The sequence below is a fragment of the Schistocerca americana genome, chromosome 3 (assembly GCF_021461395.2).
Source record: "Schistocerca americana isolate TAMUIC-IGC-003095 chromosome 3, iqSchAmer2.1, whole genome shotgun sequence".
In the NCBI taxonomy this organism is placed as follows: Eukaryota; Metazoa; Arthropoda; class Insecta; order Orthoptera; family Acrididae; genus Schistocerca; species Schistocerca americana.
In genome coordinates, this window is record NC_060121.1 from 314,513,123 (window position 1) to 314,533,691 (window position 20,569).

Below are 20,569 nucleotides of genomic sequence, written 5' to 3' on the forward strand. Positions count from 1 at the left end.
TCAATAAGACAAACGAGAAATCACCAGCCCCTGATGAAATATCCACATAATTTTGGCAGACGATAAAACAGCATATCACAGATGTTATGAACTGTACTTGGCTAAACGATGTTATTTCGCTAGTTTTTAATGGACTAGTTTAGATAAACCCAAAAAAGATGCATGCAAAACATTATCTAAGTTCAGCCCACTCTCCCTTTTGAACTCCGCTTATAAGATTTTAAATAGAACATTGCTCTCTTGATGCAATCATGTGCTACTCGAGAGTGGAATGGTTGAAAAATAGTCTGAAAGAGTTTCCATGAACGGTCTGTCAAGCAGGTAAGTGTGAATTACAGAGCTTTCATATGTAGTAGATGTGATTAAACTGCAGTTTTAAAAATAAGACTGAAACAGCTAATGCAGAAAGTCATATCACACAACCAACAAGAGCTGTTCTCTCTAGATCCATAGTACAGAAGGAAGCTGATCATAAAAACTTGACAGAGACAACGTAGGCAGCAAAAGGAAGTGCAGCCATATATTCGCTGATCTCTTGGAAGCGTTTGATAGCACTTTTGCGTACTCTTAAGCCAAGCACACACATGGTGAGAAAGTCGCGGAACACTGACTTGGAGGTCAGGTTTCGGGGCTATTCCATGACATTGTTCTCGTGTGGCACGATTGCTGCGATACAAAAATTGCAAGCCTCTGGGCCCCATCAAAACAGGGAATATGCGGCGATGTTGCGTTACATTACGTTTTCCAATCCAATTTCTACTTGTCTACCCTGTAAACAACAATGGAAATAATTTATATTCAGGCTCTCCCATGTCTTCATGATGTGATCGCCGAAGAATGTAATAACACAAGCAAAACGAGGGATGCTGTGGAGAATTTGGTCAAAAAATACATTTCACAAGACTTGGAAAAACATTACACAATTTAAAACCACAATTCAGACGAAAACACAAGAACCTGTTCGAGTAAAAAAGTGAGTCTTCTCATAAATGTTAAATGTTTTTAGTTACCATTCATTACAAGTTTTATTAGAAGTCATTGAGTCCGCAGGAAGTCGGCATACAAACTGATGAAGGCGAGGAAGAGAGGCAGGTCTCAAAGTATTCAGTTATTGATTGGCAACTCCATGTTGTCTTGTGCACTACGACCAGATAACAGCTATACTTGAAAAAAGAGACAGCATTGGTCGTATATTTTTTACTATTGCAAAATCGATTTTCTGTCACTGAGTGACCATCTTCAGTGCTAGAAATTAAAAAAATTTTTCACATTACGATCAGAGGGTACAACATAGAAAATCACAATTACATCTGCATATGAACATAACACTTGTTAGGATGGGTTAGGTTAGGTTAGTGTTTAACGTCCCGTCGACAACGAGGTCATTAGAGACGGAGCGCAAGCTCGGGTTAGGGAAGGATTGGGAAGGAAATCGGCCGTGCCCTTTCAAAGGAACCATCCCGGCATTTGCCTGAAACGATTTAGGGAAATCACGGAAAACCTAAATCAGGATGGCTGGAGACGGGATTGAACCGTCGTCCTCCCGAATGCGAGTCCAGTGTGCTACCACTGCGCCACCTCGCTCGGTAACACTTGTTAGAAACAAACCTATATTGTATAACTTAAATTGAGATGCACTGTTGTCACTAAGCTTACGGCAATCACATAGACCGAGGTCGCTGTTTACCTGCACTTGTTCAGCAGACCTCGGTGTGACGGGGCTTGACACGCCCTCTATGTGACATGTGTCACGTGAAGACATAGTATTATGAATTATTAACACTAAATAACTCTTGTACTTTTATGAATGGTGTAGTAATTCAAATTTAAAATATACGTACAACACATAGCAGACGCAGGAGAATATCTAAAAAACATTGGCGTATTGTTTTTTAACTATAAAACATAAAATAGATCGATGATAAGTTGTTAGAGTGCAGAACATATAAAAAGCAAAAGATAATGCCAAAGAATAATAAATGAACAACATAAAAAGAGGCGCAACACAGGTCTTTCTTAAAAAACATAACACCCACCATCGGCGTGGGAAGTCAAAAGTACAATGTTCGTAAATTATGTAACAAACGTTAATACCAAGGAGTCAAATATATAAAAAATAACGTTAATACCAAGGAGTCAAATATATAAAAAAAATCACAATACGAAACTGCCGTTACTTAATAATTAAATTACCGTGCAAATATAAGGTGTGAACAAGTAGTATAAATCAATCATCGAGAAACCATCATGAGGAAGAACAAGTAATAGTGTCACTTATACCAAAATGCACATCGTACTTTATAGAAATTAAACATAGACTATGCACGATATCCAGCACTTATTCAAATAGCAAAGGAATTGTTAACATACATTAAAAATAATTACGTAAAATAATAACCGGTTTGTATTACTTTGTGTCAACGCCTACGAGATGTCGACTGTCGTAAAATTATGTTCAGTAGGCGTCCATAAGTTCTGTAAATTACAGAACAAAAGAGAAAGAAGCATCTTTTAAAAAACCGAAATTAGTAATGTTATTAAAACAAACTGAAAACATGTGTGTCAATGTGTTGAGATAGTTGAAATATCGGCCATTATACGTGTTCTCGTAGCGACTGTGACTGAGGCGTTGTATATAAGGGATAACAAGCAGCTGACTATGAATTGCAAATTGTGATAAATGGCCACAAGTTGACTTTATTTCATAGTAAATCGGAGAAGCATTCCCAAAAATGTGTGCTTCTCGATATCAGGAGCTTTATTATGACAAAAGATCTCCATCTCTTCCATAAGGTCGAGAAGGCGACCTTTTTTACCCTTGTGCAACAACTTCAATTGCGATGTCAGATCTGGAGTTGTATGACCAGTTGCTACCAGATGGGCTGCGAAATTCGATTTTTCAGCAATATCTTTTCTCTCAAGTGCAACATGCTCACGGAACCTTGTTTCTAATTTTCGTCCTGTTTGCCCTATGTAACCTGCATTACACGTGGCACACATAAGTTTGTAAACACTTGATTCATGTAAGACTTTGCGTTCATGAATGTTATTCCTTAAAAGCACGCCCGGTCTGTTCTCCATCGCTAAGCCTACATTAATATTTCTCTTCTTGAATACATTGGCAATTTTATTGCTAATGGGACCATACAAAGGCAATGTGATAAATTTTTGATTTTTAGTTTCGCTTGTCTCATTCTGCCTTAAATTGTCTTTACTATATTTTTTGGATGTCATCTCATAAATGTTCATGATATGTTTCAACGGGTAATTGTTATTTCTTGCAATTTGTTCAACTATGTTTAACTCTTTCTCATGGTTTTCATTAGATAATGGTAATCGGAACATGCGATGAAATGCAAAGTGGAAAAACGCTTTTTTGTGTTGGTCTGGGTGTTGTGAACGATAATCTAAGATAATATCTGTGAATGTTGATTTTCTGTAAATGTCAAATGTATGTTTTCCATTTTCCCTTCCAATGGTTAGGTCTAAAAAATTAATGACTCCATTCTGTTCTTTTTCAACTGTGAAAGCAATTTTGTTGTGTAAGCTATTAAATGTACTGACGACTTCGTCAATATCAGATTGACTACCATTAATAAGCAATAGCGTGTCGTCTGCATATCTATAGTAGTATACGATCTGCTGAGTCCGTCTTTTTGGACATAAATTTTATCGTTAAATGTGAAGTAGTTATATTTTAAGCAGAATGATAATAATTCTATGAACTCGTTTATTTCCACGCTGGACATATTACTGTGGTTTCTGAAATTAGCGGCAATAATTTGTATTGTTTCATCAATCGGGATATTCGTGTATAAATTGACAATGTCCAGCGAAAGAAACGTCATAGTGTCTGTAATAGGTATATCTTTTATTTTCTCTAGTAAGTGGGTACTATTTTTAATTGAGAACTGTTGCACAAATTTATAATGTTTATTCAAAATAGTTAGACATTCTTTCGCAATATTCACCAACGGGCCCCCTCTCCCATCAACTATCGGTCTAACGGGATTAGATTGCTCATGAACCTTGAATTGTGATCGTAACTTAGGAATTTTTGGATTCATTATCTTGAGATACTGTATCTCACGAGGGGTTATTATATTTGAAAGTGATTTAAGTTTTTCATTTAACTTTCTTTGGATCTCATTCGTTGAGTCTCTCGCAATTGATGTAATACCGTTTTCTTGAAAAAATTGTAAAGTTTTTTCTACATGCATTTCTTTTGTAACAATAATAACAGAATTCCTTTTGTCTGCCTTTGTGACAATTGCATTACTTTCTTGTAATTTATTATTCAAACTTTTCACTGTCAAATGGTCCCTCCTGTTTTGGTTATTTTCTTTTTCTACCTCGTTCTTTAATAGCTTTTCTACCGCTACAGCCATTTTATTCTGTTCTACCTTATTTATTTTACAACTATCCATCCCAAATTTCACCTGCACTAGTGTATTCTTAATTGCCCTCCTATCTAATTGTTTATGTATGTTGTACTTTAAACCTTTATTCAAAAGTTCCTTTTCTTCTTGATTAATACTATATGCGTTAAATTTTTAACTCTAGGATAGAAGTTATATTTATGTTCGTCATTTAACATTTTTCCTTTCCCTTGTCCCATTAGCTTAGCTATTTTTTTGACATGTTTAGCTCTTACTTTACTAACTACATTATACACAATCTCATTTACTCTTGAGAGTAGCAAATCTAAAATTAAAGGAGAGACAAGTTCACCCAAATTGGCGTGTGCTTCGAACAGTTGTGAATTAATAACACTTTTTTTAAAAAACAGTTTCCTAATTTCACTTCTCATCAAAACCAGTTCGCATTTTTTCATTGTCACTGCGCACATTTGTTGTCATATATTAATATAGCTCTGTACATACCGTGGGGTAACATTTTTCTTAATACACTCTTTGTTGAACTGGATATGTTGACTTGTGATCGCCAGCTTGATTTTTAACTTCTTGTACTTAAAATACGCTGCACAAGCCCAGCTAGGCAAAATTTTATTGATTGGCGACTCCATGTTGTCTTGTGCACTACGACCAGATAACAGGTATACTTGAAAAAAGAGACAGCATTGGTCGTATATTTTTTACTATTGCAAAATTGATTTTCTGTCACTGAGTGACCATCTTCAGTGCTAGAAGTTAAAAATTTTTTTTCACATTACGATCAGAGAGTACAACATAGAAAATCACAATTACATCTGCATATGAACATAACACTTGTTAGAAACAAACCTATATTGTATAACTTAAATTGGGATGCACTGTTGTCACTAAGCTTACGGCAATCACATAGACCGAGGTCGCTGTTTACCTGCACTTGTTCAGCAGACCTCGGTGTGACGGGGCTTGACACGCCCTCTATGTGACATGTGTCACGTGAAGACATAGTATTATGAATTATTAACACTAAATAACTCTTGTACTTTTATGAATGGTGTAGTAATTCAAATTTAAAATATACGTACAACACATAGCAGACGCAGGAGAATATCTAAAAAAAATTGGCGTATTGTTTTTTAACTATAAAACATAAAATAGATCGATGATAAGTTGTTAGAGTGCAGAACATATAAAAAGCAAAAGATAATGCCAAAGAATAATAAATGAACAACATAAAAAGAGGCGCAACACAGGTCTTTCTTAAAAAACATAACACCCACCATCGGCGTGGGAAGTCAAAAGTACAATGTTCGTAAATTATGTAACAAACGTTAATACCAAGGAGTCAAATATATAAAAAATAACATTAATACCAAGGAGTCAAATATATATAAAAAAAAATCACAGGGGGAAAATGGAAAACATACATTTGACATTTACAGAAAATCAACATCCACAGATATCATCTTAGATTATCGTTCACAACACCCAGACCAACACAAAAAAGCGTTTTTCCATCTTGCATTTCATCATATGTTCCGATTACCATTATCTAATGAAAACCATGAGAAAGAGTTAAACATAGTTAAACAAATTGCAAGAAATAACAATTACCCATTGAAATATGTCATGAACATTTATGAGATGACATCCAAAAAATATAGTAAAGACAATTTAAGGCGGAATGAGACAAGCAAAACTAAAAATCAATAATTTATCACATTGCCTTTCTATGGTCCCATTAGCAATAAAATTGCCAGTGTATTCAAGAAGAGAGATATTAATGAAGGCTTATCGACGGCGAACAGACCGGGCTTGCTTTTAAGGAATAACATTCATGAACGCAAAGTCTTACATGAATCAGGTGATTACAAACTTATGTGTGCCACGTGTAATGCAGGTTACATAGGGCAAACAGGACGAAAATTAGAAACAAGGTTCCGTGAGCATGTTGCACTTGAGAGAAAAGATATTGCTGAAAAATCGAATTTTGCAGCCCATCTGGTAGCAACTGGTCATACAACTCCAGATCTGACATCGCAATTGAAGTTGTTGCACAAGGGTAAAAGAGGTCGCCTTCTCGACCTTATGGAAGAGATGGAGATCTTTTGTCATAATAAAGCTCCTGATATCGTGCTACTTAACGAGCAAACGATATCGAGAAGCACACATTTTTGGGAATGCTTCTCCGATTTACTATGAAATATAGTCAACTTGTGGTAATTTATCACAATTTGCAATTCATAGTCAGCTGCTTGTTATCCCTTATATACAACGCCTCAGTCATAGTCGCTACGAGAACACGTATAATGGCCGATATTTCAACTATCTCAACACATTGACACACATGTTTTCAGTTTGTTTTAATAACATTACTAATTTCGGTTTTTTAAAAGATGCTTCTTTCTCTTTTGTTCTGTAATTTACAGAACTTATGGACGCCTACTGAACATAATTTTACGACAGTCGACATCTCGTAGGCGTTGACACAAAGTAATACAAACCGGTTATTATTTTACGTAATTATTTTTAATGTATGTTAACAATTCCTTTGCTATTTGAATAAGTGCTGGATATCATGCATAGTCTATGGTTAATTTCTATAAAGTACGATGTAGATTTTGGTATAAGTGACACTATTACTTGTTCTTCCTCATGATGGTTTCTCGATGATTGATGTATACTACTTGTTCACACCTTATATTTGCACGGTAATTTAATTATTATGTAACGGCAGTTTTGTACTGTGATTTTTTTTTATATATTTGACTCCTTGGTATTAACGTTATTTTTTATATATTTGACTCCTTGGTATTAACGTTTGTTACATAATTTACGAACGTTGTACTTTTGATTTCCCACGCCAGATGGTGGGTGTTATGTTTTTTAAGAAAGACCTGTGTTGTGCCTCTTTTTATGTTGTTCATTTATTATTCTTTGGCATTATCTTTTGCTTTTTATATGTTCTGCACTCTAATAACTTATCATCGATCTATTTTATGTTTTATAGTTAAAAAACAATACGCCAATGTTTTTTAGATATTCTCCTGCGTCTGCTATGTGTTGTACGTATATTTTAAATTTGAATTACTACACCATTCATAAAAGTACAAGAGTTATTTAGTGTTAATAATTCATAATACTATGTCTTCACGTGACACATGTCACATAGAGGGCGTGTCAAGCCCCGTCACACCGAGGTCTGCTGAACAAGTGCAGGTAAACAGCGACCTCAGTCTATGTGATTGGATCCCAATTTAAGTTATAAAATATAGGTTTGTTTCTAACAAGTGCTATGTTCATATGCAGATGTAATTGTGATTTTCTATGTTGTACTCTGTGATCGTAATGTGAAAAAATTTTTTAACTTCTAGCACTGAAGATGGTCACTCAGTGACAGAAAATCGATTTTGCAATAGTAAAAAATATATCACCAATGCTGTCTCTTTTTTCAAGTATTCAGTTATATTTTATTTTACTTCTTAATTGTCCAGTACACTTCAATGGCACTTACTCTCAACTGTACCCAGCTGCATACATCGCAGCATTTTGAAATTCCTATCCTAAATTCAAAGACCACGCGTAACCAAACTGTACATGTATTGTTACACAGATTTAAGTAGTTAACATAAATGTAGCTGACCGTTATTAAAACGAAATATATTGTCAATCAAAATAATATTACTTCTAGCACTTACAAAGCCTTCCAGCTAAGTAATTACGGCTTCACAGGTTTCTTGGGCGATACCCTTCAGCTCACTTGTTTTGAAACCCTAAACGTATTCATCAAGCTGGTGAAAGATTCATCACTGGCAAGAAATGGGAGTGTGACAGCTAACCTGAACAATGCTGGAATGGTTTCCCTAAATACAGTATAATCTTTCGAAAGGAAGGATTTCAGAATAGGGAGGGCATATTGATAAAAAAAGTTCTGAAACCCATACCATCTTCTAGTATTAATTTTTGGAAAAGAGTTATAGTAACAGCAATGTGTATGGAAAACAGAGTTCTTCTCCAGTAAGGTTTACATTTACTTTTTACCTTTTTTTAATAGTATTAAATTACTTCGGCACAAATTAAACACACAGAAAACAGTTTCTTAGGATATCACGTTCCGATTTCTGTAGCGCTACTAACTCATCATGTGTGGACGTAAGACTTTGAACAGCAACTGTTGCAAGGCAATGTATCGCAACTATCCCTGTACAATGTTGTGCGACTTTCTCACTAGGTGTGTGTGTGTCATTAAAGCGTAACAAACGCAAAAAGGTTTAGTCAAGAATTCATAAACGTTATTAAAACAATATACATTAAAGCTCCATAACTGTGTTAAATGATCAAATGATAGTTTTAACAAACGTAAATCGATACATTAAATATGAATAAGGACACCTTTAATCAAAGAACACCAAGTTTCACCAATAAATGCCTTTGGTGCAGATTCTGCGTGTAAAGCTTATGCAGGAGGTGTCGCTATAGCAGTAAAGAGCCGAGAAGATGTGACGAAAGTTTTTAAAATACTGGACACTTAAAGCGCAGTATGAGATTCTAAAATTAATATCCACAAAACCAAGATTTTGATGTTAGGAAAGGGTGTAAGTCTCGCTAACAATCATGGGTTTCAGGAGAAAGAAACCCAAAAAGTACTAGGTAAAGATATGTGCAACATCCCTCAAAAATGGCTGCAAGTAATTGGAGAAAAATGTTAGAGTGTGTGCAGAATAATGTGTGTTGTACATGTGCACTTGGCAGGACATGCATGAGGAGAGTGGTAATGGGGGAGTTACGGGCAGATGCTGTAGGGGAAATGCCAAGCACTGGAGGGGAAGTGCATTCTCAATTCACATTTTTTGTAAATATTAAGTGGGATCCCTCCATGCCCACACTTGCAAACCGACCATTCAAAAAGATCCGTTACTTTTGCTTTGGTTAGTACCAAAATAGAATTTCGCTGAAAATGTAACAGAGGTGGCGATTTTTTTCGGCTGGCTTGTTAACCATTTGTAACTTCCAGAGAAGCATCATGAGTGGCGAATTTTGAGTAAAGTCCACACATTTCTCTGAGTGCCATGTTAAAATTTGCTTCTTTTTCCAAACCACAGCGGAGTTTACGCAGCATCGCCTCACTAACATGCCGTGCAGATGCAGTTGCAAGAGAATTCTGAAACAGTGGTTTATTAAGTTTATTAAGTAAGGAACTGAGGAAGAGAAAGGAGAATAGCTTACGAAAAAGCACACCCGTGCTTACAAATAAATCTATAATGCTTTCACTTACGTTGTTCCAAAACCCACACCATTTGTTCTTTCACCAACTATCGATGCTCCTTAAAAATTACATTCTTTCATCGAAAAATCTGTAGTTAGCGGAATAATATTGCATGTAATGAAGTTTATCGTAGTAACCATATGGTAAAATAGTCTCCTCTTTGTGTGCTATCGTTAGTCAAAATCCCATGTCGGTATCTCAAACCCTTATGAGATATGAGGAACGTTGCAGATGTTTCATTCTGGTTTTATCGCTTGTGTGCACGATTTTAAATGAGTACGCTACATAAAACCAATTATCTTGAGATTGATGACAACTAGAAGCCTCCACTCAAGGTTAAGGAAAACTTTAGTATGTGAGCTACATTTCATACGCACCAGTATATAAGTATTAGGTAATATGAACCACATGCAAAATCATAGCGACCTCTCTTTTTCATTGCAAACTTTTTTGGATATTGCACAGTGTCTTACTGAAATACAAATATCACAATAATTATGATCACTAACGAAATGATGGGCTCATCATCATGAAGCTGACATAAAAGTTACAAGCAACACAAAAAGGCTTTTTTATAGATTAGTTTCCGAAAAATCGTTTGAGATAGATCGCAGGGCGCGTACCTCGATTCCGTCAGCGGCGACAGGCCGAAAAGGGGACAAACACTGTCGACCTCACCTTCTGAACAAAGGAATGAACTCGTCCGGAACTTGTACGAAAATTGGTCACTGCACATCGACCACTGTATCCTGCGCAGACTTTAGTAGTTGTTAGAGGAAAACTGAAGAAAAATGCTAACAGAGGTAAAGGTTGTTTACAACCATATTTTGGCTGAAATGTAGTATGTGGCACAGACAGTCCCTACACGAAAACAAATCACAAACGGGAAAAATCTGGACTAGGCTGTTATATTTGGCAGTGTAACATCATAAAGGTTAAAATGTCAACTGAAGCTTTACTGCAGAGGGAGGAAATGTTAGGATTGTGAGATGTTAAAAGGTGATGTGATACCTTACTTTTGTACTGATTGTGGAAGAAAGGAAAAGCACTTCCGAATGGTCTAACATTTGGCATTTTGAAACCGATGTGACCACATACCTTGAGTCCACCAGTGAATTGACTTTACATCAGTCACATCTTGGAATGGTTTAGCTTGTGTTACATTGAATACAGTTGTATAGTTGAATGAATAAGGTAGAATGTTTCTATAAAAGGTGAATAAAGAAATGTCTTGTAAATCCTAAGTGAACAGGAGTGCAAAAGAAATATACCTACACTTAATTGCTAATGTGCAGTCAGGTAGTGAATCTGTTTCAGACAGTAAGTCATATTCGTAGGAAGTTCCGTTGAAATTGCTACTGATGTTTTACAGTTTTGCTTACAAGTCATCAGTTTCTCTCCACAACAAACAGGGATGCTGGAGTATCTTGCCCTAACAGCTCTTTTAGACAGTGAGTCATATATGTACCATGTCTGGTTGAAACAGCTTACCAGCATCCTCACTGAAAGGGTTAAATGCCATTGTGTTTGTCAGCAGTCAGCCCAGCAATCCAAAAAATTGTGGATTCAACATTTATACTTCACGTTTCGATTGTTTTTAAATGACACTCCTCCACATTTCCATCTCACTCCCGAAGATGCTAGGAGTGTCTTAACCAAACATGATAGCTCTCTTCTGCCATTCTGTCACATTTCCATAAAAATAAAACGTGCAATACGAATTATGTGCTTTGAACTCAAGAACCCCTGCTGAGAGCTTTTAAGCACCTGCAGATCCTAACTACCGTTTCCCAATAGATTTATTCCTCAATGAAATTTGTCATTAAAATATATCTTCTTTTCAAACCAACAGCTCAGTTCTTTTGATTCAATACTAGAAATATGAATAACTTTCACTAAGCTCTGAAGTCACTTACTTTGGTTCAGAAAGATGTCCACTATTCAGCAATACACATTTTCAATAACAAGCCAGCAGCCATAAGATAAAAGGTTTAAGTTATGACAAAGTTCAGTTTAAGAATAGTCTAAAGGATTTATTAGTGGCCAAGTCCTTCTACTCTAATGATGAATTTCTTAGTAGAACCGATTGATGTGTGTATATTATAAATAACATCACATAATGTCAACATTATGTACAATCTGACTTCTACTAAATTTTGAGCAGTAATGCAATGGTTATAAAAAAGTGCTACAAAATGTTTTTATTTAATTTTTTTATTCAATGAAGGGTGGCTACAATAGTCTAAGAATTATCATACGCAGCAAAATGTATTGCAGATTTAATAATATTTTGGCGACAAATTTTATATGCTTTTGAACATAAATACTCGTACACTTTACATTTTTTCCACCGATTCTACATCCACAAGAACAACTTCATTTGGGTTCTGTGGAAGGTTCATTAATATATCTGTTCTTATGTGGTAAATATTTATTGTGTATTTTGGTTTTCTGACATGTTTCACATCTCAAAGAATCTCCTCACAATGGATAAATTAGATCGGAAAGTGCATCTAATCTAATATAATCCGGGTCGACTCATCTTAATGGACTGGTTGCATGTAACTGGTTGGCAAGTATGCAACTCTTCACTTCCAAAATAACATCAGTGGCGGAGGTTCACATGATGGCCTGTTATTGGTTCTACAATACTAACAGCACTCCAAAGCCACTTGTGTGCTCTTTGAAGAGTAAGACTAATTTTGTTTGGTGGGCTTAGTTAACAATGGAAGGGAGCCTGTGTGTGTGTCTTTGTGTGTGTGTGTGTGTGTGTGTGTGTGTGTGTGTGTGTGTGTGTTCCAGCATACCTCTGGGGCACCTGGAGAAATTTGAACCACACCTCGTACTTGCACTCCTAATCTATTACCTGGAAAAATATACTATTTGGCTAAGACTCTCCTAGTACGTCTAGGGATGGGACTTGGGTACGAAGGGAGTGTTATGAAAAATAATCGAAAACAAGAAGTATCAGTCTTGAACCTGCAGTTTTTGTGGTAGCTGGCCTGATTGTGGGCAGATACAATGTCATTTAAGGGCTATGGGCGAGGATGGTGGTAAGATGTGGTGATATGCAAAGCCTAACTGTGGTACATTTGCAGAAATTGCAATTAAATATGGTACACATATGACACATATCCAGGTTAGGATAAGACACCCCTAGCACCCCCATCTGTGGGTGTGAGAAAGTGCTAATATGTAAGCATAACTGTGGAATGCCAGTAGCAATTTCAGCGAAATGTGGTATGTATATGACTCGTTATCTGTAAAAATATAGCAGTAAAATAAAGAATGGAGTGAAGATCTCATCAAGCACCAAGTTATTGGAGACAGAATATTAGTTAGAACAGGATAAGTATGGTGAAGGAAAATGTTATGACATTTTCTAAGGAGTCATCCCAAAATCACCATAATCGATTTAAGATATTTATTTTTGTTGAAAAAATCAACATCCAATTGAGCAAAAGAAGATGGGCACTAGGCTCCTGAAACTGTTTGCTAATGTTTTCAATAAATCAGTTGTTGAAGACGGTTAAAGTACTAGATATTTGTTTATTTAGTGCTCTCATTAGACCTATTCTCTATGTTTGTACAAGGTGAGTCAAAAAAGTCTTTACAAATTTGGAATCATATAGAAATTTATTGAGATAACTTTTAGAATCGGTAGTAGTGTCTGTTTGTAAGAAATAACCTTAAGTTTCACATAAAAGGATCAAGTGTAATTTTGGTTCGATGTGAGCACCATTTGTGATGTGGCAAACATCCCACTGGTAATCAATTTCTTCTCACACTCTTTGATGCAAGTGTGGCATAACTTGTGCAACGACAGTATATATTCGATTTTTCAGGTCGGCTAAATTTTTTGGTAGGGGAGGAAAATACATACAGTCTTTAATGAAACCCCAGTGGTGTCAAGTCTGTGTAGCGAGGTGGCTGCAAGATTGGCCTTTCACAGCCAGTCCATCTACACTCCTGGAAATGGAAAAAAGAACACATTGACACCGGTGTGTCAGACCCACCATACTTGCTCCGGACACTGCGAGAGGGCTGTACAAGCAATGATCACACGCACGGCACAGCGGACACACCAGGAACCGCGGTGTTGGCCGTCGAATGGCGCTAGCTGCGCAGCATTTGTGCACCGCCGCCGTCAGTGTCAGCCAGTTTGCCGTGGCATACGGAGCTCCATCGCAGTCTTTAACACTGGTAGCATGCCGCGACAGCGTGGACGTGAACCGTATGTGCAGTTGACGGACTTTGAGCGAGGGCGTATAGTGGGCATGCGGGAGGCCGGGTGGACGTACCGCCGAATTGCTCAACACGTGGGGCGTGAGGTCTCCACAGTACATCGATGTTGTCGCCAGTGGTCGGCGGAAGGTGCACGTGCCCGTCGAACTGGGACCGGACCGCAGCGACGCACGGATGCACGCCAAGACCGTAGGATCCTACGCAGTGCCGTAGGGGACCGCACCGCCACTTCCCAGCAAATTAGGGACACTGTTGCTCCTGGGGTATCGGCGAGGACCATTCGCAATCGTCTCCATGAAGCTGGGCTACGGTCCCGCACACCGTTAGGCCGTCTTCCGCTCACGCCCCAACATCGTGCAGCCCGCCTCCAGTGGTGTCGCGACAGGCGTGAATGGAGGGACGAATGGAGACGTGTCGTCTTCAGCGATGAGAGTCGCTTCTGCCTTGGTGCCAATGATGGTCGTATGCGTGTTTGGCGCCGTGCAGGTGAGCGCCACAATCAGGACTGCATACGACCGAGGCACACAGGGCCAACACCCGGCATCATGGTGTGGGGAGCGATCTCCTACACTGGCCGTACACCACTGGTGATCGTCGAGGGGACACTGAATAGTGCACGGTACATCCAAACCGTCATCGAACCCATCGTTCTACCATTCCTAGACCGGCAAGGGAACTTGCTGTTCCAACAGGACAATGCACGTCCGCATGTATCCCGTGCCACCCAACGTGCTCTAGAAGGTGTAAGTCAACTACCCTGGCCAGCAAGATCTCCAGATCTGTCCCCCATTGAGCATGTTTGGGACTGGATGAAGCGTCGTCTCACGCGGTCTGCACGTCCAGCACGAACGCTGGTCCAACTGAGGCGCCAGGTGGAAATGGCATGGCAAGCCGTTCCACAGGAGTACATCCAGCATCTCTACGATCGTCTCCATGGGAGAATAGCAGCCTGCATTGCTGCGAAAGGTGGATATACACTGTACTAGTGCCGACATTGTGCATGCTCTGTTGCCTGTGTCTATGTGCCTGTGGTTCTGTCAGTGTGATCATGTGATGTATCTGACCCCAGGAATGTGTCAATAAAGTTTCCCCTTCCTGGGACAATGAACTCACGGTGTTCTTATTTCAATTTCCAGGAGTGTATTTGGAAAGCGACTATCGAGGAACGTCGAACTTCTGTGAGGAAACGAAGTAGTACACCATCTCGATAGTAATAAACCATCCCATCTCGATCACTTTCATCGATCTGTGTAATTAAAAAGTTTTCAAGAATATCCAGATACACAATAGCAGTTTTCTTCATGAAGAAGAAAGGGCTGTACAATTTCACTTTGCTAAGGGCTCAAAACACACTAACTTTAGGGCTGTCACGAACATGTTCCAGGATTGCATGTGGATTTTTGCTGCCCCATACTCTGGAATTATGTGTATTCACCACGCCACTGACATGAAATGCTGAGTCATCACTGAAGATCATTGTGTTCAGAAATGTCTCATTGTCCTCTATCTGATGCAATATTTCTGCACAGAATTACCCACGAGCAACCGTATCTGCATCATTAATAAGCTGTGTCATTGTGAATCTGTCTGGTTTCAAATGTAAACGTCTATGCAGTACTTGCCAAATAGTCTTTTCTGGAATGTCAGTCTCGCGAGATGCACGACGCCTCGATTTTTGTGTAGTCTGTTTTATATAACCCTCAACACGCGGGCGATCTGGCGATTTGTCATGTCGCAGTGGACAACCCATCTCAGCAAAGTTCTTGTGTCAAGAGTAAATTGTAGGTCTGCTTGGAGGTTACTTGTATTTGGTGCGAACAGTCTTTGCAGAGTTTGTTTCCTGAAAAGAAAACATCACAGCGAGCACATTTAGGAAGCACCAGTGAAAGTAGCCATTTTAGTTGCGCATCTACATCTACATCTACATACATACTCCGGAATCCACCATACGGTGCGTGGCGGAGGGTACCTCGTACCACAACTAGCATCTTCGCTCCCCGTTCCACTCCCAAACAGAACGAGGGAAAAATGACTGCCTATATGCCTCTGTACGAGCCCTAATCTCTCTTATCTTATCTTTGTGGTCTTTCCGCGAAATATAAGTTGGCGGCAGTAAAATTGTACTGCAATCAGCCTTAAATGCTGGTTCTCTAAATTTCCTCAGTAGCGATTCACGAAAAGAACGTCTCCTTTCCTCCAGAGACTCCCACCCGAGTACCTGAAGCATTTCCGTAACACTCGTGTGATGATCAAACCTACCAGTAACAAATCTAGCAGCCCGCCTCTGAATTGCTTCTATGCCCTCCCTCAATCCGACATGATAGGAACCCCAAACGCTCGAGCAGTGCTCAAGAATAGGTCGTATTAGTGTTTTATAAGCGGTCTCCTTTACAGATTAACCACATCTTCCCAAAATTCTACCAATGAACCGAAGACGACCATCCGCCTTCCCCACAACTGCGATTACATGCTTGTCCCACTTCTTATCGTTCTGCAGTGTTACGCCCAAATATTTAATCGACGTGAATGTGTCAAGCGCTACACTACTAATGGAGTATTCAAACACTACGGGATTCTTTTTCCTATTCATCTGCGTTAATTTACATTTATCTATATTTAGAGTCAACTGCCATTCTTTACACCAATCACAAATCCTGTCCAAGTCATCTTGTATCCTCCTACAGTCACTCAACGACGACACCTTCCCGTACAGCACAGCATCATCAGCAAACAGCCGCACATTGCTATCCACCCTATCCAAGAGATCATTTATGTAGATAGAAAACAACAGCGGACCTATCACACTTCCCTGGGGCACTCCAGATGATACCCTCACCTCCGATGAACACTCACCATCGAGGATAACGTACTGGGTTCTATTACTTAAGAAGTCTTCGAGCCACTCACATACTTGGGAACCAATCCCATATGCTCGTACCTTAGTTAGGAGTCTGCAGTGGGGCACCGAGTCAAACGCTTTCCGGAAGTCAAGGAATATGGCATCCGTCTGATACCCTTCATCCATGGTTCGCAAGATATCATGTGAAAAAAGGGCGAGTTGCATTTCGCAGGAGCGATGCTTTCTAAAGCCGTGCTGATGCATGGCCAGCAACTTCTCTGTCTCAAGGAAATTCGTTATATTCGAACTGAGAATATGTTCGAGAATCCTGCAACAAACCGATGTTAAGGATATTGGTCTGTAATTTTGAGGATCCGTTCTTCTACCCTTCTTATATCCAGGCGTCACCTGTGATTTTTTCCAGTCGCTCGGGACTTTACGTTGGGCAAGAGATTCGCGATAAATGTAAGCTAAGTAAGGAGCCAATGCAGTAGAGTACTCTCTGTAAAACCGGATTGGAATCCCATCAGGACCGGGCGATTTATTTATTTTCAACCCATTCAGCTGCTTCACAACCCCGGGGATGTCTATCACTATCTCCTCCATACGGGAATCTGTAATAGACTCAAACGGCGGTATGTTTGTACGATCCTCCTGCGTGAAAGATTTCTCAAATGCTAAATTTAAAATTTCAGCTTTCGTTTTGCTGTCTTCCGTTGCCAGGCCATACTGATCAGTGAGTGACTGGATGGAAGCCTTCGACCCGCTTACCGATTTTACGTAAGACCAAAATTTCGTTGGGTTTTCAGCAAGATCTTTTGCTAAGGTATGACGGTGGTAGTGGTTGTATGCTTCGCGCATCGCTCTTTTTACAGCAGCACGAATCTCTACTAACTTTTGCCTGTCCTCATTCTCCCGATTTTTCTTGTACCGCGAGTGCAATTGTCTTTGCCTCCTGAGCATTCTCCGAATTGCGCTGTTAAACCACGGTGGGTGTTTACCGTCCGGAACCCACTTTTTCGGCACATACTTGTCCAATGCGTGATTTAAAATGTATTTAAAATTTGCCCATAATTCTTCCACGTCCATCGTACCAGAAGTAAATGAAGTCGGTTCATTTACTAAGTGGGATGCTAACAACTGCTTATCTGCTCTTTCTAGTAAGAATACTCTCCTGGCCTTCTTGACCGACTTTGTTAACTTTCGTAACCATAGTCGCAATGACAACTTCATGATCACTAATCCCTGTCTCAACGCTGACACCGTCGATGAGGTCTGGTCTGTTCGTGGCTACCAGATCTAAAATATTTCCATTACGCGTTGGCTGTCGATTTAGCTGCTCAAGACAGTTTTCGGATAATGTGTTCAAAAGTAATTCACACGACGGCTTGTCTGTAGCACCTGTAATGAATCCATAGACATCCCAGTCTATACTTGGTAGGTTCAAGTCGCGTCCGACTAATATGGCATAATCCGGGTACTTCTGCGATACAGAGTGTAGACTCCCTTTGAATGATTCTAGAAATGTCACGGTGGAACCTGGTGGCCGGTAATAACACCCAACAATTATCTTTATTTCTCGTAGCCCTGTTAAACGTTTACAGATCACTTCACAATCACACTCTACTTCGACCTCAGTAGACACAATATTTTTGTCAACTGCAATGAAGACACCACCTCCTACGGTGTCTAATCTGTCTTTCCGATACGCGTTCCAACCCTCACTAAATATTTCAGAACTTCCTATCTCAGGGTTCAGCCAAGTCGGTCCGGAGAATAACGTGCGCGCCACACGCTTCCTGGAGGGCTGTAAATTCAGGAACTTTATTCCGAACACTCTGAAAATTTACTGCTAATATCTTGATAGCTGAAGTGTCTTTACACTGAGCGCGTCCTGATTTCCCTGTCTGCACGTCGACTGGTGAGTGTTCATCAGGACACCTCGCACTACTGCCTAGCCTAAAAAACCCCCATGTGCACGCCACAAGTACACTGCTATCCGAGTAGCCGCTTCCTTTGTGTAGTGCACCCCTGACCTATCTAGAGGCGTCCTACAATTCCCCACCCAATAGCGCAAGTCTAGAAATCTGCAGCCAAGACCGTCACAGAGCCTCTGGTTGAGACCCTCCACTCGGCTCCAAACTACTATGGAGCTCCTGGTGGCGGGGTACTAATGCACTATGTTATCAAACTTGACACATACACCTATTCTGTACGTTGTCTCTGTAAATTTCCGTATCATTTCAAAGTTGTTCGCCCTGTTTGACTGACCCTGTATATAATTAATAACGAAGTTGTGATTGAGCATTGGGTTGATAGTGACAGCAGTAGTAACAATATAAATAACGAAATAATAACAAAAACTTTATGTATTTATTAGGGCTAATATCAGTTGAGAGAAATGGAAGCAGGGTGTAACACAATTAAAAGCAAATATTAACAGAAAGGAAAGTAAACGTTTGTAGAAGACGAAACTCTCCAGTAAACATGGATCTGAAAACGATCCTTTTGAGTGTGAATGTGTGGTTACGAGCCACCACTGAATTCAATACGAAATATTGTCCTCGTTAGTGCAAGTGTATCTGAAATGTAATTTTTTCTACTGTTATTCTAGATGGGCTAAAATTTCACCTATGCTCCGTGGTTGAGGAATTAGTACATACGTGATAGTCACTGGCACATCTAGCTACTGATACAAGACAAAGTATAACGTGGCAGTCCAAGACGAGTAGGTCGAGTGGAGCCTGTATTTCATCCTGCAAGATTACATGATCTAAATCCTCTGAATTTATCTGTCTAAAGTCATCTCAAAAGTGAAGAGTACAGTGCTGACGTTGATATTGTTCAAGAACTAGAGCATCGAATTGTTTATTCTTGTCAAGACATGCGAGAGGATCCTTGAATGTTTGAAAGAGTTCATAACTCACTGCCCGTACGAGTGCAGTATTACATCCAAATGCGAGGGCGATACGAGGAGTATCTTCTTTAACAGGTAAACTGTAACATGTAATGCACTGAAATAGTACTGTATTTCTGGTTGAGGTAGGTCATAGGTGAAATATGAGCCCAATTATATGAGGACTTGTCGAAAAGTTTGCATCTGAAACAGATTTCTGTTACTAGGGAACTATTTCATACAGAAGTCAGTTGGGGCTCATAACTACATATTCTCAGTTATCTCACAAAAGCAAAACCCATGATTACTTAACTGTTTCTGCTCGTATTGAAAAGATAAAGTTCCGCTTTCTGGCGCTACAAGGGTCACTCAGACCCGACCGACCGCCTTGTCATCCTCTGCCAATGCTGTCCTGGAACTTGTTGAGTTTCTTGACCTTGTAGTCGCTACTACTCTGTCAAGTAGTCCCTCAGTCTCACGAGGGCAAGTGCAACCCATACAAGTTTTTCTACACAAAAAAAAGAAGAGAAAAACGTCCATGGCACTACCAGGATTCAAACCCAGGTCCTCAGGATGGCAGTCAGTCACAGTCACAGAAGCAAACTTTGGTGCTATTAATACTTTCACCTGTCTCACCTTTTGCTATCGATTGTGATACCACTGTTAATTGAAACAATTTGCAATTTGACACTCACATTATATTCTCGAAATTAATGCGAAAAAGTTATTAAATCGGTAAAAAAGATCTTCATGCTGTTAAGTCCCACCTCTGGTTTTGATTACATTAATAGCATGGAATGGATCCTTTTATGAATTGTCATACAGTATTCACCAGAGGCCGCCTCCAAACAAACACTTTATACGCCAGCCTCCGTTGAGTTTTCATGTGTCGCCACCGAGATGGCGCTCATAAACCGGAACCAATTTGCGGT